The sequence below is a fragment of the Protopterus annectens genome, chromosome 4.part0 (assembly GCF_019279795.1).
Source record: "Protopterus annectens isolate FY-2018-M chromosome 4.part0, PAN1.0, whole genome shotgun sequence".
Taxonomy (NCBI): Eukaryota; Metazoa; Chordata; order Ceratodontiformes; family Protopteridae; genus Protopterus; species Protopterus annectens.
This window is the reverse complement of record NC_056733.1, coordinates 62,400,368-62,417,497: the sequence shown is the minus strand read 5'-3', so window position 1 is coordinate 62,417,497 and position 17,130 is coordinate 62,400,368. Positions and strand designations below refer to the sequence as shown.

At 40.5% G+C, this 17,130-nt stretch overlaps 1 protein-coding gene across 1 annotated transcript in view; it reads left to right on the top strand.

The window, feature by feature from the left end:
• Window positions 1–14,733: 14,733 nt before the first annotated feature.
• Window positions 14,734–17,130, top strand: part of LOC122799186 (putative leucine-rich repeat-containing protein DDB_G0290503) — a 77,000-nt gene continuing 74,603 nt past the window's right edge. The window contains exon 1 of the mRNA XM_044068090.1: window positions 14,734–14,858. The gene's annotated coding sequence lies outside the window, so the exon portion shown is untranslated. The remainder of the gene's footprint in view (window positions 14,859–17,130) is intronic.

Genomic DNA, 17,130 nt, shown 5'->3' with positions numbered 1-17,130 from the left:
GATAGGGGCACTTAGTGATCTAAAGAGGGCATGTTAATGTGGCAATTCAACACCATTCAATTCCCCCAGCAGGTCTTGCAGCTATCAAACTGGACAGGCTCCCCCACCACCTGGCTGTATGGTTCTGGGACACATGATCCCAGGGGTATATACCCATTCACACAACAAGGTTCCCCTCGAAGTGTGTCAAGTGAGGGGCTATGCCTAATGCAGTTACGAATGTAATGTATTGTCTCACAGTACATTTGTTATATGTTGTTATTTCAAGGGTATGTAAAGCTCAGTGAGTTTGGGGGACACCGCCCTTTGCTTAGCCTAGCTTACACACAGAAATCATCTAAATAGGAAATAGGCTGAAGCAACGTTAATGTCAACAGTGTAATGGTTACAGCATCCGCATAGTATCTGTGCATTCGAGGTTACAATCTTGATAAAGACAGGGATGTTTATCATGTGCAGAAGTATACCTTAACCACAGCTTGCATATATAGGTAGTAATCTTCTGTATAATAAACATTCGAAACACCCATATAAACCCATGTGTGCTGGAGACTACAGTCAACACAGAATGTAATCTTATGACAACTCTGATGGAGTAGTGGTACATTTCTCTCTGACATAGTGAGATGTTACATCACTGACATGTATATATCCAGAGTAGTTAGCAGATATGGCTATGTTTGCGCGCACAGGTTATACGTTACAAAGTTTGTTTAACTGGGTTTAACCGCTGCTATAATGTCACACAAACATTTTTAAGCATGCTTACAACTGCTTAAATGAGCCTTATTCTGCAGTAAAAAACATCTGTAAAGCATCGCAGGTGTCGAACCCTGGACCATGCACACTATAATCATGGGACTTACCACTAAGCCATCCGAGGTGTACAGATGTTTCATGGTCTTGAGACTACACCTTATACCATATGCATTTCACTGTAATGATCACAAATGGGACAGTCACTTTGTGTACATATGTACAGTACATTGTAATGTACTGTAGTTTGTGAACCAGCACATTCCAGTCTACATATGTATTACTGTTACAAACTAATATGAAATATATACATACATATATATATATATATATATATATATATATATATATATATATATATATATATATATATATACATATGTCAGTGATGCCTGCACACACACACACACACACACACACACACACACACACACACACACACACACACACATATATACAGTTACATCAATAGCCATATATATAAACATCTATGAACACACTACATGACACAGAAAAACTCCAAAGAAATTAGAGTGTACACAAAACACATGTAGCTCTGCTATTATAACAATTAATATTAACCTAATTCACCATAAAAGGGGTGGTTGTTGTGTATGTGAAGATTGGGGTGGGGGAGGAATGATGGGTAATGCAATCATGCATCAAGGAGGGCCTGGGTCAGATGTCCAATAAGTAAACTGGAGGGGCATACATGGAGTATGGGGACAATATAAAAAGGACACAAAGGAAGAACCTTTCTCATTCATAATACACCCTGTCATGTCACATTGCAGCACCTAATTTCACAAACATATGAACATTAACATGTATCAGACATATGTACACCAGCTGACTGTCACATTTGTTTTCAGTAGTGAGGAATGTCTGTAGTACAACGTATATTCTAAACACCATAACATTTATACATATCTCAGATGCCTTAGTGGTAAAGTCAGAGACTGTGGTGTTCATGGTCCCGGGTTCAAGACCTGCAAGGACTGTAAGGTTATTTTGAGGGCCAGAATAAGGGCTTTTGGAAGCAGGTGGATTAAAGTACTCTTAAGCAGTTGTAAGCGGGTTTCCATGTGTTTGCGAGACAGTAAAAGGCGTTGAAACATGGTAAACGGAGAAGCGCTGCACACTTTTGACCTTTGCTTAACGTCATGCAGACCACGGGAAACCTGCTCACAACCACGTAAATGTGCATTATTCACACTTTCCCTAGAAGTGCCTACTCTGAGAGGTAAAATAATAACAACTTCCAGGAGTAGAACCCGCAACCATGTACTCCATCCTCAGAGTAACCTAACACTAAGCTACCTGGAATGTACCTATCCCAGTTGTGTATGCAGACAGGTTAAAACACAAAAGGGAGGAATGTGTTGAAATAGGACAACCCGCCATGTGCCCAATTAAAGGTGTATAGGTGTATGCTTATATATATATATATATATATATATATATATATATATATACAGAGAGAGAGAGAGAGAGAGAGAGAGATACATAGAGACATGTCGATATATACAGGTCTACATATATATGCAGATATATAGATAGGTTAAAAACATCTACACATCTCTGGAGGTACATATAAACATATGCAATAATGTATATATCTACACACACACACACACACACACATATATATATATATATATATATATATATATATATATATATATACATATATATATATATATGTGTGTGTGTGTGTATATATATATATATATATATATATATATACACATACACACACACACATACATGTCTGTAAACAGCATCCAAAGTGGTCATATCTGAGTATAACATGGACCATAGCAATCACACATTCCACTCCCCCCCCCAAACAATATGAACATAACATATGCATATGAAGAGCATATGCCAATACACTATTACAAATATGTTCTATGGACACAGTCACCAGCACAACTGCAATGACTGCAAATATCCATGACAGAATTACACAAACAGCTTTCATTTTGCAAACCTTTATTACATTCCGATGTATTGCCAAAAGGATTTAAGGACTAACAGTACCTGCATGCTATACAGGATGCATTTAATAGTGCCTTAATGAATCAGCCTGCAGTTACCATAGTATTAGTCCACTAAGGGATAGGTGTTCACATAGGGAAAGAACACCCACACACATATAGACTTTGTATAAAAGGGGTTCCTACACACCTGCATGTGCTATGTACACCCACCAACATCTACCCCACAACCAAAATAATTACATCAATACATACTGTCATACCATAACCAATTATGCAACTACTGTACAACATCTGCTGAAACCTTAACATACCTGGACACAGACACACTAACATGGCCCTATGTGAAATAGTTGCTGTTATACAATTGAACAGTTGCTGATGTAACAAGGTTTGTATGAACTAATCCCGTTCCAGAAGGTTGAAATGTTCGTGCACCAGGAAGTTTTATAGAGTACTGATTTTTAGCATAGTATGATACACAGTAACACCAAACTAAATATGTCTGGTAAGCACACTGTAAACCCCCTAACATTATATGCATAGCTATGCAGCCTTGAGCTGGTCAGACAACTCAGCCAGACTGAGACATATGCAGACGTATTAGGTACAGACAAACCCATGCACAAGTAGCAATGTTCAGAAATATAACAGCAGTACTCACATTTAGACCAAATCCTCTAGGCATTACACACAATATATTACTGTTCGTCTCCATACAGCTGTTGCAATAGATTCCAAACAAAACTTCCACACTGTCTTCCTCACAAGTAAGGCAAAGGGACAACACCCAAGTGGAGTACTCAGTTATACTCCACTGTAGCCATGGCATTGGCTAAGGCAGTAGCAGCGCAGCTGATGTGCATGTAATTAGCTACTTAGGAGCACCAACTGGCCATCAGGATAGCACATGTTACTGATCTGTAACTATAAAAGGTTGCCTTGTCACACATTCAAACCATCTGTATCTACCTGTAGGACAGTACAAAACAGTGGAAGACAAACCGAAAACGAGTATTACTCTTGTTAATAACACCTCCAATTACTAAGAGGGTATGTATAACATGTAGTATGTCTGTGTATGTAGTACCTGTACTGTAAGAATTACAGTGTAATCAATGCATATAGTGGAAATAGCTATCTTGTAGCAATGTATTGTTGAGCAGTAGTAACGCTTGTAGTATTCTATGTGTGTACTGCTGTAGGTCACACAGCACACTCCGCATATACCACAAGGGATGATATGGGCTTGGAGCCCACCAATTTGCTTCCAGCCACTGTCAGTGTCAGGATTGGTCCAACAAGTATGTGCTATAACAGGGGATAGTATATGTCGATATATTGTAACAGTTGACGTATGTATGGGTGTATAAGTAAGATGGACATGTTAAAGGTGGGCTTACCATGCAAATATGGTGTGCATTGTGGGATATTGTGCCAATAACTGTGTAATGTACAGCATTCTAGGCAGATCTGTATTCTATTCTACATAGCAGTTCTGTTATGTTATGCAAACAGTAGTTATGTCTATTGGCAATTACAATACTCAATAACAGGATACATAGCATTAGTATTCATCTGACAGGTTAGCAGCATGATAGCAGAGATAATTGGAAGAGCCAGGTAACTATCCATGCACATAACACATGCAATATCCACCTCTCTACTATCATTTGCAAGCAATAACAGCTGTGCATGTGTACATGTTATGCAAATGTGTAGTGACCCTTGTTACAGGGCTGGGCCAAATGGCTATGTGCACCCCTACATAGAGTAGATATTGAGAGTACAGACACACTGGTTGAACCACCAGGTTTGTGCAACCCAACCTCTCATTGCCAACCTAACAGTCACCTGCACATACTGTATGTAAGGTAGTGCACTGCACTGGTAATGAAACAGGTTGCATATCATCTTTAGCTCCAGTGTAACATCTGCAGTAGGAGTGTAAGATGTAGGAGACAGCTGCCCATGTGTAATGGCTGCATCAGAGGTGATGGCTCACACTAGCTGATTATACCCTGGTCATGTGGATAGTGGCATCAGAGCCTATTGATACATGACTCTGTTTGGAGAGTGGGTGTCTGTGCCCAACAGAGCTCATGGTCCTGGTGGATATGTGAGTATATACCCAGAGAAAGAAACAGATCTGTAGACACTTGCATCATCTGTAATCAACTAACAGGATGTGATGTGCTCCTCAGAGGAGGATTGCTGCTAAAGGTAGCTACAATGTTTCCGTAATAGCCATTGTTGTCACGTCCATAACACAAATATTTACATGTGAGCATCACTGTCTAAAACATCTTCATAGGCAATACGTAAACTAAATACAGTACTTGGTACTTGTAGTACTGACTGCTCATACAGGCATGTCCACTAGTCAGTTACTGGTGTTTCCTAATGTCATCTTTGTGTATGTGGCCATCCTGGGGGAATGTAATCTCTATGCCATGTACACTACCAGACCCATCTAACACCACACCCCACACATTGTTTGGGATGCTGCTACAGGGGTAAGCTGGAAGGCAGCCCAGTCTACAGCCATGACTGGACTGGACAGTCATGAGGTGCAGGTTAACACATGCAGCTCACCAACACAACCAACACATACCCTTACCAGAACACAGTAAGGACACCCACACACACTACCGGAAATCACACACATTCACAGACACGTCTAAGTATCTGGCCAAACAAGTGACCCCCCCAAAGCAGGAAGAAACAGACACCAAAATACACAAACTGTATGACATAGTTTGCATAATTGTGCCACACCTCTACACACATGACTGGAAACATGCCCAACAGTAAACATTTGTGAATGCAAACTCTAGCACTATGTTGCACACCAACCTATACGAGGGCATATGTACTGTCAGCTGCCTGTCTGCCATGATTAGCCTTATACTCATACACTCAGACCACCTTTTGAACTATACACATGGCTATGGCATATTCCATGTTGTTGTGCAGGACCTGTGATGCAGTAGCCTGGACTGCATGGAAACACATGTAGGAACTGTCGGGTCTTGTAGCCCATGCAGGTATGTCCCAATCCCTGGGTAGCATTCTGCCATTGGCCAGAATGATACTGCAGTACAGGGACAAAAGGATTATATTCCACAATTGTCTAGTGTAGTGGTGCATGTCACAGGGTACCCAGTATCTGTTGTCCTGGGATAACATGGTTGACAGACCATGATGCTTTGCCAGACAGGGCCTGCACCTGTCACCCCTGGGAATCTGGATACTGCCTAGGGCTCATGCTTCCCCTATAGTGCCTTCATCATGCACTGTTCAAGTGAGGGTCCACTGCTGTTACAGGGACAGCCAAGAAATAAACTGTGGGTCTCGCTACACAATGATACATGCCAGAAACACTATATGGACACACATATGTCAATCCCTAACATGGAGAACATATCTGTGCAGTGGCTGAGACATGTTTCAACGCTCCGGAAAGCACACCTGCATGACCATGTTATAACACATACCTCACCTCTTGCCCATTATCCTTTATTGGAACACATGGGCCACAGGTGTGTCCATATTCCTGAAGGATATGTACACCCCCACGCTAATTGCACTTGCATAACATCAGATGCATTATGCTGAGCAACTACCTTTGTGCCAAAGTGGAATTCAAAATGCACCTTGAGACAGATCACCCACCAGGCCGTGGACTTCCCAACTGCCATAATGTGCTGTAATGGGGAAGATTAGGTCTGAGACAAAACCATAATAATGGCTACTCTCAACTATTCCATTATGAACTAGGAAGACTCCTCATGTACCAACATCTGCGCTCAATGCATGTTGAAGTCCACTGACCCCACTGACCTGGACCACAGTAGTCACACAAACAGGACTAACAGTATGCTACACATAGGTAGTATCCAATGCCAATGTTATGTTTCCTAAGAGCAGAGTGGTGAATGCCATGGCACCCATGCAGATGGACAATGCATGTGCAAATGCTAAATCCTACACAAATGAACCTTAAGCAGTCACATATTTGCAGTGATTGTGCCATTGAAACAGAACCAGGATTCAACCCAACACAAACAAGTAGGCAAACTGGTGGTACCATGCTTTAAACTGTACCACAGAAGGTAGTAACTGTTGCATGAGTGAACACACATGAGTGTAGTTGATCCCTGGTCAGCCTCAGTAAGATTCAGATACACCATATAAAACCATGTAAAGCTACTGTGAAACTAATCAGCCACATATTATGAGGCCAAGCACAGAGCATGCTATAGCTGTGTCATTAATCGTAATAGCAATGACAAGATCTGCCGTGCTGCACAGCACTATGGTATGGGAAGTACTGTACTTACAGAAATAGCACCCATTCATCCAGATAGGGTCTCAGAGAACCTAAACCCACTCCCACTTCCCCCCACCCCCAACAGGTACACTTAGTAATATATCCATGTACACTACAGGGCCCCTGTACTAACAACTATGCAGGTACAAGCTGCACTCTCTAAAGCCATGCATACAGCTTTCATGGGACCTGTCAACATCCCCGGGTGTATCGTACACAAATGTAAGAACATTCAGCTATCCACATACACATCATGTTCAATCATAGCTCCATGTCAATCTGTGTACACACCGAATGGTGCACAGCAACAGTTATCACACTCCACAAAGGGGGAGACACCATTGATAATGGGACATAGTGCACAACTACCCTGCTGATTCTGGTCTGTATGGCCATGAACCATGGTCACCGTAACTGATGTACTCGGTACAGATGTAGATGACAGTAGGGTTGATTCACACTGCATATCATGTCCTTGCCAGGTCGTAGAACACCATCACCCATACCGTGTTCTAGCTACACTCAGTAAACTAGGTGTATATTCCTATGTCACAGAAGTGGTTGTCAACTGGACTGCTGGCAGAACCCACACTACAGAAGGTGTCTGACAAATACACGCACATCAAACCAGTGCCAGCCACAGTAATACAGGGGTCATTCCTGGTACTCCTCCTCTTTGTTATCTATACCACACAGGCTAACACAGAAGGCATCAGCCTATTGATGTTTGCAAATGACTATGAACTAGGAGCAATAGTCGACTCATTGTGTGCTGCGTTCAACATACAGAAGGGCCTTAGTGTGTCAGATGTGTGGTGTGTGATGTATGGCCATAATCTGTCAGCTAAGTATTGCATTGCCATCCCCTATGTTACAAACCCTGTACCCATTAACTACCACCTAGACAGCGGTCAAAATAATGACAACTGTGTGTATGGGATGCAGCTGGACAGTACTTCCCTTTGATAGTTACGTCACCACAAAAGACAGGTAGTCGTATGTCGCACCCCTAATCATGACAGGGTGCCAGCCAGGAATATAGAGATAACTGCTCAGCCATGCACAACACCCATGTGACCATAATAGATCACATATTTCCTTTAAGGGTTATTGCCCATGTGTAGATGGCCTACACTGCCCTTCGCAATCCCAATATGCACTATGTAGTATGTAGCCTACCCTGAATAAAGCAATGTCAAACCCAGAGGTGTTGGACATGCTACACTTAACACATCCTGATCCCAAATAAACACATACGTCATGGACATCCACCTTTCTAGTACAAGGCTCACAACATGCCTGACAGATCCCTGTCCCATACACTTAACATACTTTTGCCATACTATGCATCCCTGTCCAGTGAAGCTGCACATCGCCCCTCTCTGTGACATGCCAAATATATCAGTAACCATGTGTATCAGTTCTGTGGCACTGCTTGAACTAGCCACTGAAACCTACCTGTCTATTGCCTACAGCTAGGTAACTAGGCTCATAAATGGCCCAGGGCAAATAGCCTACTAGATCACTATGACCATACATGCTATAGTTGATATCCAATCCTGCAAATACCATCAGGCTAGCTATTGTACCATGTGTTACACATGTGCAACACAGGCAATACATGGCAGGATGCTACACAGCTGTACAGTGCCATGTAGATGTATATGGCAAAACACATACATGCTTGCAAGTCTGCAGGGTCACAGGTCATGTCCCTAATGGTTATGTATGACTATATATGTGGCATATACACAGCATTAAGGTAGATTGCATTAATGTGAACACATCCAGGCATGTGCTGATAGGTAAAGACACCACTACAGGCAAACAGACATGCCCACGTCAAGGCAACATCCACATGGTGTATGAGCAATGTCATCACATGGCGCATACATATATGGCGATAACATCACATCACCAGTAGGTGTCAAATATGTGTGACTTATACATGTCAGTGGTGTTAGTGTCATGTAGATTTACAAAGACGTATTTGTAATCTTAATAAATGTGATACACATGTATGTTCAGCTGTACTGCTGTACTTCTGTGTGAGTTACTGTGACCTGTCTCCATCGTTATGTCTTCCAGGTATGCCACATAGCAGACTGCCAGCCTACAGCTGCTTGGAGGATGAGGTCCTCATCCCATACCTCCTCAACAACTACACAACGCTCTTCAGCCATGTGCCACATGATGCACAGCAGCAGGATGCCCTGTGGGAGGAACTCTGCAGGAGAGTAAATGATGTTGATGGTCACAATCGCACCTATCAGCAGGTGTGCCGACACTGCACTGACCTGATAAGACGGGTGAAACAGCATGTTAATGCAATTGCCATGGAACAAGGTACAACAGGTGGGGGGCTACTCACCCAGCCCCCACTCACATGTACCAAGGAGCTACTGGCCAACCTGGGGACACCTGCAGACCTCCACCCACAAGCTTTTGCTGGTATTGTGGAGGTGGATGTCTCTCAACCACCGAGCCTGGAGTTGCCTGGTAAGTCACTACTGCACTTAAAACACAACTATATATCACATAGTTACATGTGCTACTGTACAATATGTAATGTAACATCATATGCAAGACATGTATGCACACATGCCACATACTATAGTCTGCTAATCTATGTATGCACAGATGTGCATACCCCATAGTATAGTGTATTTTACTGGCTTATGTGCTAACATGGACATTGCACCCTGTAGCTATCACACAGGTGTGGATAATGATCTTACTGCTGTGAAACTCCTGTTTAGGTACCTCTGGCATTTTGCAGTGACAACAGCCTGTGTCAGGTGAGATTGTTATTATTTACCAGGCTTGATAATGCACGGAACGTATTAATTGCATGCTATCTGCCATAACACACGTACACATAATGTATGGTGGTCCCGTTAATGGACACTGGTCAGACCTGCAATGCATCACACTGTTTACCTATGTGAAACAACTGAAGACTATATGAAAGACCTACACTAAACCTTCCAAACTGTCATTGCCAGATGTGTGGACAACAGTGAATACAATGGTGGAGGTGTGTTCCACTGTAGGGACAGGTACTACATATCAGCATTACACATGTTGGGACTATGAACAGTACTGTACAGAGAGCATATGTGTGCACACACTCTAAATGTGTTGGAGCTGGAGTATGCCTGGCCCACAGGATATACCCTTGTGGAGTATACCTTTGCTATGAATGTCACACAATGTCATGTGCTAGCAGATGTGAAACACTAAACATCATACAGGCCTCTGTACAGCTTGTGAAGGCATAACATGAAACCACCACATAACATGTCTTGAACATATTGAGTGTGTCATGACATGGAAGCATCCACCTATACAGTTTCCAAATACATACATGTGTTGCACAACATACACATACATCCACATCAAGCCACAGATATAGTACATTCACCTTGCTGGTGTCAGACATCACTGTCATGCCTGCTCCTCATGTGTGTGAGGTACACAGATGGCATGTGGTACATAGAGTACTTGTAAGTTAACGATGTGTGGGCATAGTTGCCAGGTATCAGTAATATGGTTGCAGATGTGCAGGGGTGTCATCTGTATAGACTTCTGTGACCTGTGTCACACATTCCACATTAGGGTTTATTGTGTATACACCTCATAGTCATGGCTATGAACTGTGTCAGTAGCTCACACTGTATAGCAATTGTGAAGCCACATGATGCCCTGCAATGGCTATGCACATCAGCTCAATGTGCAGTATGTCCCTGCATATTTGTAGGGTGGACAGACAACACTGCTTCAGCTGAAGGCCCTATTATATGTTAATCAAATATGTAGGTACATAAAATGACAGTTTTACGAGAGTCACTAAAAAGGTGGAAGTTTCGTTTTTCAATATCAAACAACACGCAAACCAAGAATAAAATCCAAAATCCACAAACCATAAAGCCACAAAGCCAGATAATCCAAAAAAACTTTTATTTAAACTTCTTTCTCTTAGCACCTTGGCTCACAAGCCTTTTCAGAGTATAACATTAACAGAAAAAACAATCCTTATATACTACCATTAATTAAAAAACAATCACATATTAAAATAATTAATTAAATAAAAACCTTTCAGTTACATTCTACATTAAGACCTTTAGGAACCAGAGTATCATATTTTAATATACAATTTGATTCTTTGTATAACAGCCTAGATTTAATATCTACATTTTCAAATTATCCAACACAAATTTGGTCTAAAACTGTTGCTTGTAGCCCTTCTACATCCATATGGTGGTGAGTCTTAAAGTGCGCTACAACAGGACTTGCTGGTTTGTGGATTTTAGTTTTTTTTTAATATACTGGGCCAGCTTCCAGAAGAGTTGCTCTTAGTGTAAGTGACTTACTCCAGTGTAAGCCTGTCCTGATTCTGGAAGACTCGCTCTCAGTTTAAGTGACTTACTTCGGTTTTAGGCCTATCTATAAGCAGGCTTACACCAGAGGTCAGATTCCAAAAGACTTGATCTCAGTGTAAGTTACTTACTTTGGTGCAAGACCTATCTGGAAACAGGCTTACACCGTGGGTCAGATTCCAAAAGACTTGCTCTCAGTGTGAGTGACTTTACTCAGGTATAATATGCCACAGTAAGTCACTTACAGAGAGAGCAAGTCTTTTGGAATTTGACCAATTGATTTGATTTTTATATGAGCATCATTCATGAACTGTGGTGTTTTGGTATAACTAAACTGTATAACGATTCTACTAACACTCCTTTTGTACCCACTATATCAGCAAGTGAGTCTAAAATGGAGTGTGTTTCTTTATATTTAGATAATAGCCTTAGTAAGGTTAACCAAAGAATATAATAATTCATCAAGCATTCTTGGGATTTTCTGAACAAATTATATTCAGTTAAATTGATAATGTGTTAGGTGAAAAAAAAAAAAAAAAAAAATATATATATATATATATATATATATATATATATATATATATATATATATTTTTTTTTTTTTTTTTTTGCTTACTACAATATTGCATTTCTTTATACTGTTATCCCTCAATACATGTATTTTGACAATTCTCGAGTTTTTTACAGATAAAAATATCATGTCTTATTGTACCTCACTTCTGAAGAATACTTTCAAGAAAATACCATTAGCTGTGGCTTTATGCTAATAAATTGAAATTAATGAAATTTTTCCATACTTTTTTTAATATACATTATAAATAATGCCCTAGGCATTGCAAATAACTTGAATGTAAAGGGAATTGAACCCCTTCCTCTTTACATATTTCTACTCATCTGGACCAGCTGTGGTCTTGAGAACAGCATGGGCACAATGTACAGGAAACAGCAGAAGAAGCCTGTCTCACAGAAAGCCTCTGTCATGTTGGTTCTCTCCCCTAGTGTCTTGGGGAACCAGATATGCTCCTACAAATAGTGTAGCATAATTTGGCTCAGGCTCTGTGTGACTGGCTGACTCCTGCAACATTCCTAACATGTCTCCCCCACATCACTGGAAGGTTTCGGTAGCAAAGATGATTAATGATTCACACATCTTTCCATTTACAGGAATGGGAGTACCACAACTACCCCTCAGTCTATATGTGGGTGACATACTTTATCTAGGTCCACAAAAGTATCCCTTTCCTCCTGGAAACAGCCTTCTATCTATTTGATCTGTCAGGTTGAGGTAAGTTTGGTGCTGTCATATTCTCTTCCATTGATGTTGACAGCTGTAATGAGCAACATTGTGAGCCAATGAACTGCACGCTGCTTCAGCACATACTGCTGTGCAACTGCTGCTGCAATTCCAGTATAACTCACATCATGCATGCCATGAATCTCAGCATTCAAAATAGGTAGGCAGTGCCATATACCTCTCTGAGTCTGCCATTTTAGGTTCCTTCATTTGCCTATTCAGTATGGCTCATTTGCAAGGAGTTCCTAATTTAAAGTCATAGTCTGAATGCCATGCTGGGGGTGGCCGTGGTGGTGCAGAGGTTAGCATTGCCACCTCACAGCAAGAGGCTTTCCAGTTCAATCCTTGGCTGGGGTGCTTTCTGTGTGGAGTCTACATGTCCTCCCTGTGGTTGCGTGGGTTTCCTCTGGGTGCTCCAGTTTCCTCCCAAATCCAAAAGACATGCTGTAGGTGGACCGGACACTCTAAATTGGCCCTAGGTGTGAGTGCGTTCATGTGTGTGCCTTCTGTGGAAGGTTGGGTGCCGGGCTGACAACCTGACACTGTAAAACTCCACTGCCAATCATGAGCGGACATGTGATCCGCTGTGGCAACCCCTAACCGGGAAAAGCCAAAAGAAGAAGTCGGAATGCCATGCTATTTCAACAATTGGCAGCCACACAGCCTTGTCCTTGGAAACCTGCACATCCTACACATGGCATTACATGCAATATTTTGCACTGTGCTAGCTCTCTGTGCATCCTTGTCAAGGTACTATGGCCTTGTACCAGAGTGTATTTATCAGCTCAGATTTTCATGTTAGAAGGGTGACATCAAAGCATGATTAAGTAGATTGCCAATTAATAATAAAAATGTTTAAGTCTGTAAACTGATAAACTGTCTTCATTGCTTATGAAATGAAATTAAACAGAAACATACTACCCTACAGTGCATAATGCCCTTTTCAAGTAGTGTTTTCTGTTCTCATGTCTCTCATTTCCCCCTTCTAACTCCAGTTTATTGTTATTAAGGATTAAACGTGGAGCAGTTTATTACCACAAACTGCAGTGATGCTCATTAAAAAAAGCACCACCATTTTAATCTACATTCAGTGTTCAGTGCTAAACAGCAAAGATGTCAGTGTTCATACACAATACTACAAACTTCTTGCTTTCTGACAGCTTGAAACTGGATAATATCTGAAACTCAAATGTGGAATGTTTATATCAAAATTATGAACATTAACAAATATAAATTAAATGCAACCATGTGTATAGCTAATACCTGTGGAGATTCATAAAGGTACAGCGATGTGTAACAACATGCAACTTTTCTGAATTCAGAGACAGCCCTACCATGGTGCAGCACCCCAGAGGGCTAACTCCATGGCCATGCAGTATGCTAATTAGGCAGTCAGGAGGGAGAAGCATATGCTGAAACTGCCTCCAAGAAGGCATCTACATGCCGAGCGATTCAGGAAATTGCTCAGGTGTATAGATCAGTACATGTGGCCCCACCACACTGTGGTCATCTACTGGTATTTAGCATAGTACAGGGATCAAGGTGAGGTAACCACTAGACAAAAGAGAAACTACACTTCTGCTATAAGACACCTAAAGCAGTATGGGGATTGTGGGATGAGACCAATAGACACCTGTGATACTGTAGTAGTGATGTAAGGGCACTTAAACTACTATGTGGAGTGGGGATGGGGGACCACTACACACCTGCGCTACTAAACTTGTGCCATAGAGGCATTTATGATTGAAGATTTTCTGTAGTGCCAGACAGCAGAAAGGTGAGTGACTAACAAACAACAAATTTCTTTGTAAACTGAACTATAGTCTCATGGGAATCTGTTGTTGATGATTTTTTTTAAACATAAGTGAATCTGAAATAGCTCAGTTGACTATTATTAGGTAATAATAAGGTGACCTGAAAATGTTTCTGTCAATAGGTTTATATTTGGACAGGTTACACCTGCTGATTAACATACAACTAGGAAGTGTGACAGTGACTTCAGTTTCATTTCTCCTGCTAGAAGGCGACATTAGGTGACTGAAACAGCAGGTGTTTCATGTAAAACAACCTTCTCCTAACTCAAACTATTCAGTGAGGTCAGTAATAGATTACGCTTTTTTTGTGAATGTCATATTTTAGAATGCAAAGTGGAAATGTTTCTTAATGTAAACTTTATATACTGAGCATATTGCAGTGAAATACTTATTTTCTGAGTTTTGGCAGTAAATCTAGCTTTCAGTAGTCGTCATAAACTCATGACAAATACAGAGACATGCAAACTTTTATGAAGTAACAATGCAGTTTGGTCTTCATGTCTAGTTACCATTCAGTAGCACATCTTTATTTTAATATTTTATTACAATGGTTATGCGGTGATTTGTGCAGTGAGAATACTGCACTCTCTGCCGTGTTACAAGTGAATGAGTTTGGAGGATATTTTGCTCGGTGAAGTACAGTTTTCACCTAATAAACATAAACAGCACTTGTTTTAGGAAAGGAAAGAGAGGGGTGAGTTAAAAGATATAAACTACATGGAAGTAATGCAGTACACTGGTAACGTAAGCTTGATTTGGTTTTGTTTGTTTTCCATCACAACTATGTAATACAACAAATGCTCACATTTCTTTCTCTTTGCTTTCTGCTGTCACTGGATGATTGATTCCCTGGTTACACATACATTCAATAAAGATATCTACATAGTTATCTACATATTACACTGTATTTGTTTTTTTTTTTACAGGAGGTCATCCAACTTCACTTTCTCTGCTTCTGAATATATTTCATTGTGAAGGCAATAAGTTAGACTTGATTTTCTTCTGTAGTATAAACAAGTGTGATTTCAGTTAGGTGTAACTAGGTGTGACTGCAGGCAAGGTAGGAGTTCGTCCTACCTCCGGACAGTGGGAATTGAGACTCACCAAAAATGGTGCTTGGTCCTTCTTTCTCCACCTGATCTTATATGCACCCTGGCCTGTTTTAAACTGAGAGACTAACTTCACCTCACAATATCTTACTGCTATACCGCTAGCCTAGTGTAATGCAAATAGGTAACTTGTACTTATTTTAATTTGCTATTTTCATTAAAAATGAATAAAACATTTTCTCCAGAAGTTTTGTGATGATTATATTACCTGGCATTTCTTCTTTGCATCTTGAAAGCAGAGTTCACCTTCATTGTGTAGAATAACCATCTAGAAGGAAACAAAACATTTATTTAAGTGTTGTTCTTGGGAATGTGTTATGAGAATCACAGATGCTCCCATATTTAGCAGCTGTATTTAGCTAAACTCTATTTTATAACATGACAGATTACTTCCCAATAGCTTTATAATCTCTGTAATGGAACTCTGAACATTGTAAAACTATATGTTTCAGTTACATATTGTACATATTTTACTGCCTGCACTTTAACAAAGTTGTTTTTGTGTTTAAATTACCTGTTTAACTGTTGTAGGCTGCACACTCACGTGTGATAGCCATTTATGTGCATTTAAAGTGGTTTTTTTTATTGTATCTGCTTTATTTTCTGAAAACAAACAAACAAACAAAAAATATATATATACTTGTTTTCCCGCCTTTCTAAGCTAGTATAGTCCAGTTTTCAGGTTAGTGCTGAATTCAGGGCTGTGTTACAAGTTTCTGTGTTTGCCCATACTTTACTTGGATAGAAGGAAGTTTTTCTGTTCACTGTGAGAGAGTGAGCTTTGAGCAGCCTATCTGTCCCTGCAGGAGTGGTTTCAGCCCATAAATTAGTAGTTTATTGGCCATTTTGGGCTAATTTCTATCTCTTTCATTTTCCTGCTATAAAACCCACAATTGCAAGGTTTTTGTGTTAGTATACAGATCAGCAAGCTCCTGCTTGGTGCCCTGCAGAGTTGTATAGCAGCAGAGAGACAAAAGAGAGACCTTGGAGTGATTAAGTATAGTTTTTCTGCATTTTCTTGCTGCCTTTAGCTAATTTTGTGTAAAACACCAATTTTCTAGAGTTTCTGTGATTTACAAAGCTTGTTTCAGCTACATATTGTACTTATTTTACTGCCTGCACTTTAACAAGGTCATTTTTGTGTTTACATTACCTGTTTAACTGTTGTAGGCTACACACTCAAGTGTAATAGCCATTTCTGTGCATTTAAAGTGTTTTTTTATTGTATTTCCTTTATTTTCTGAAAAAAAAAAAAAATACTTGTTTTCCTACCTTTCTAAGCTAGTATAGTCCAGTTTTCAGGTTAGTGCTGAATTCAGGGCTGTGTTACAAGTTTCTGTGTTTGCCCATACCTTACTTGGATAGAAGGAAGTTTTTCTGTTCACTGTGAGAGAGGGAGCTTTGAGCAGCCTATCTGTCCCTGAAGGAGTGGTTTCAGCCCAAAA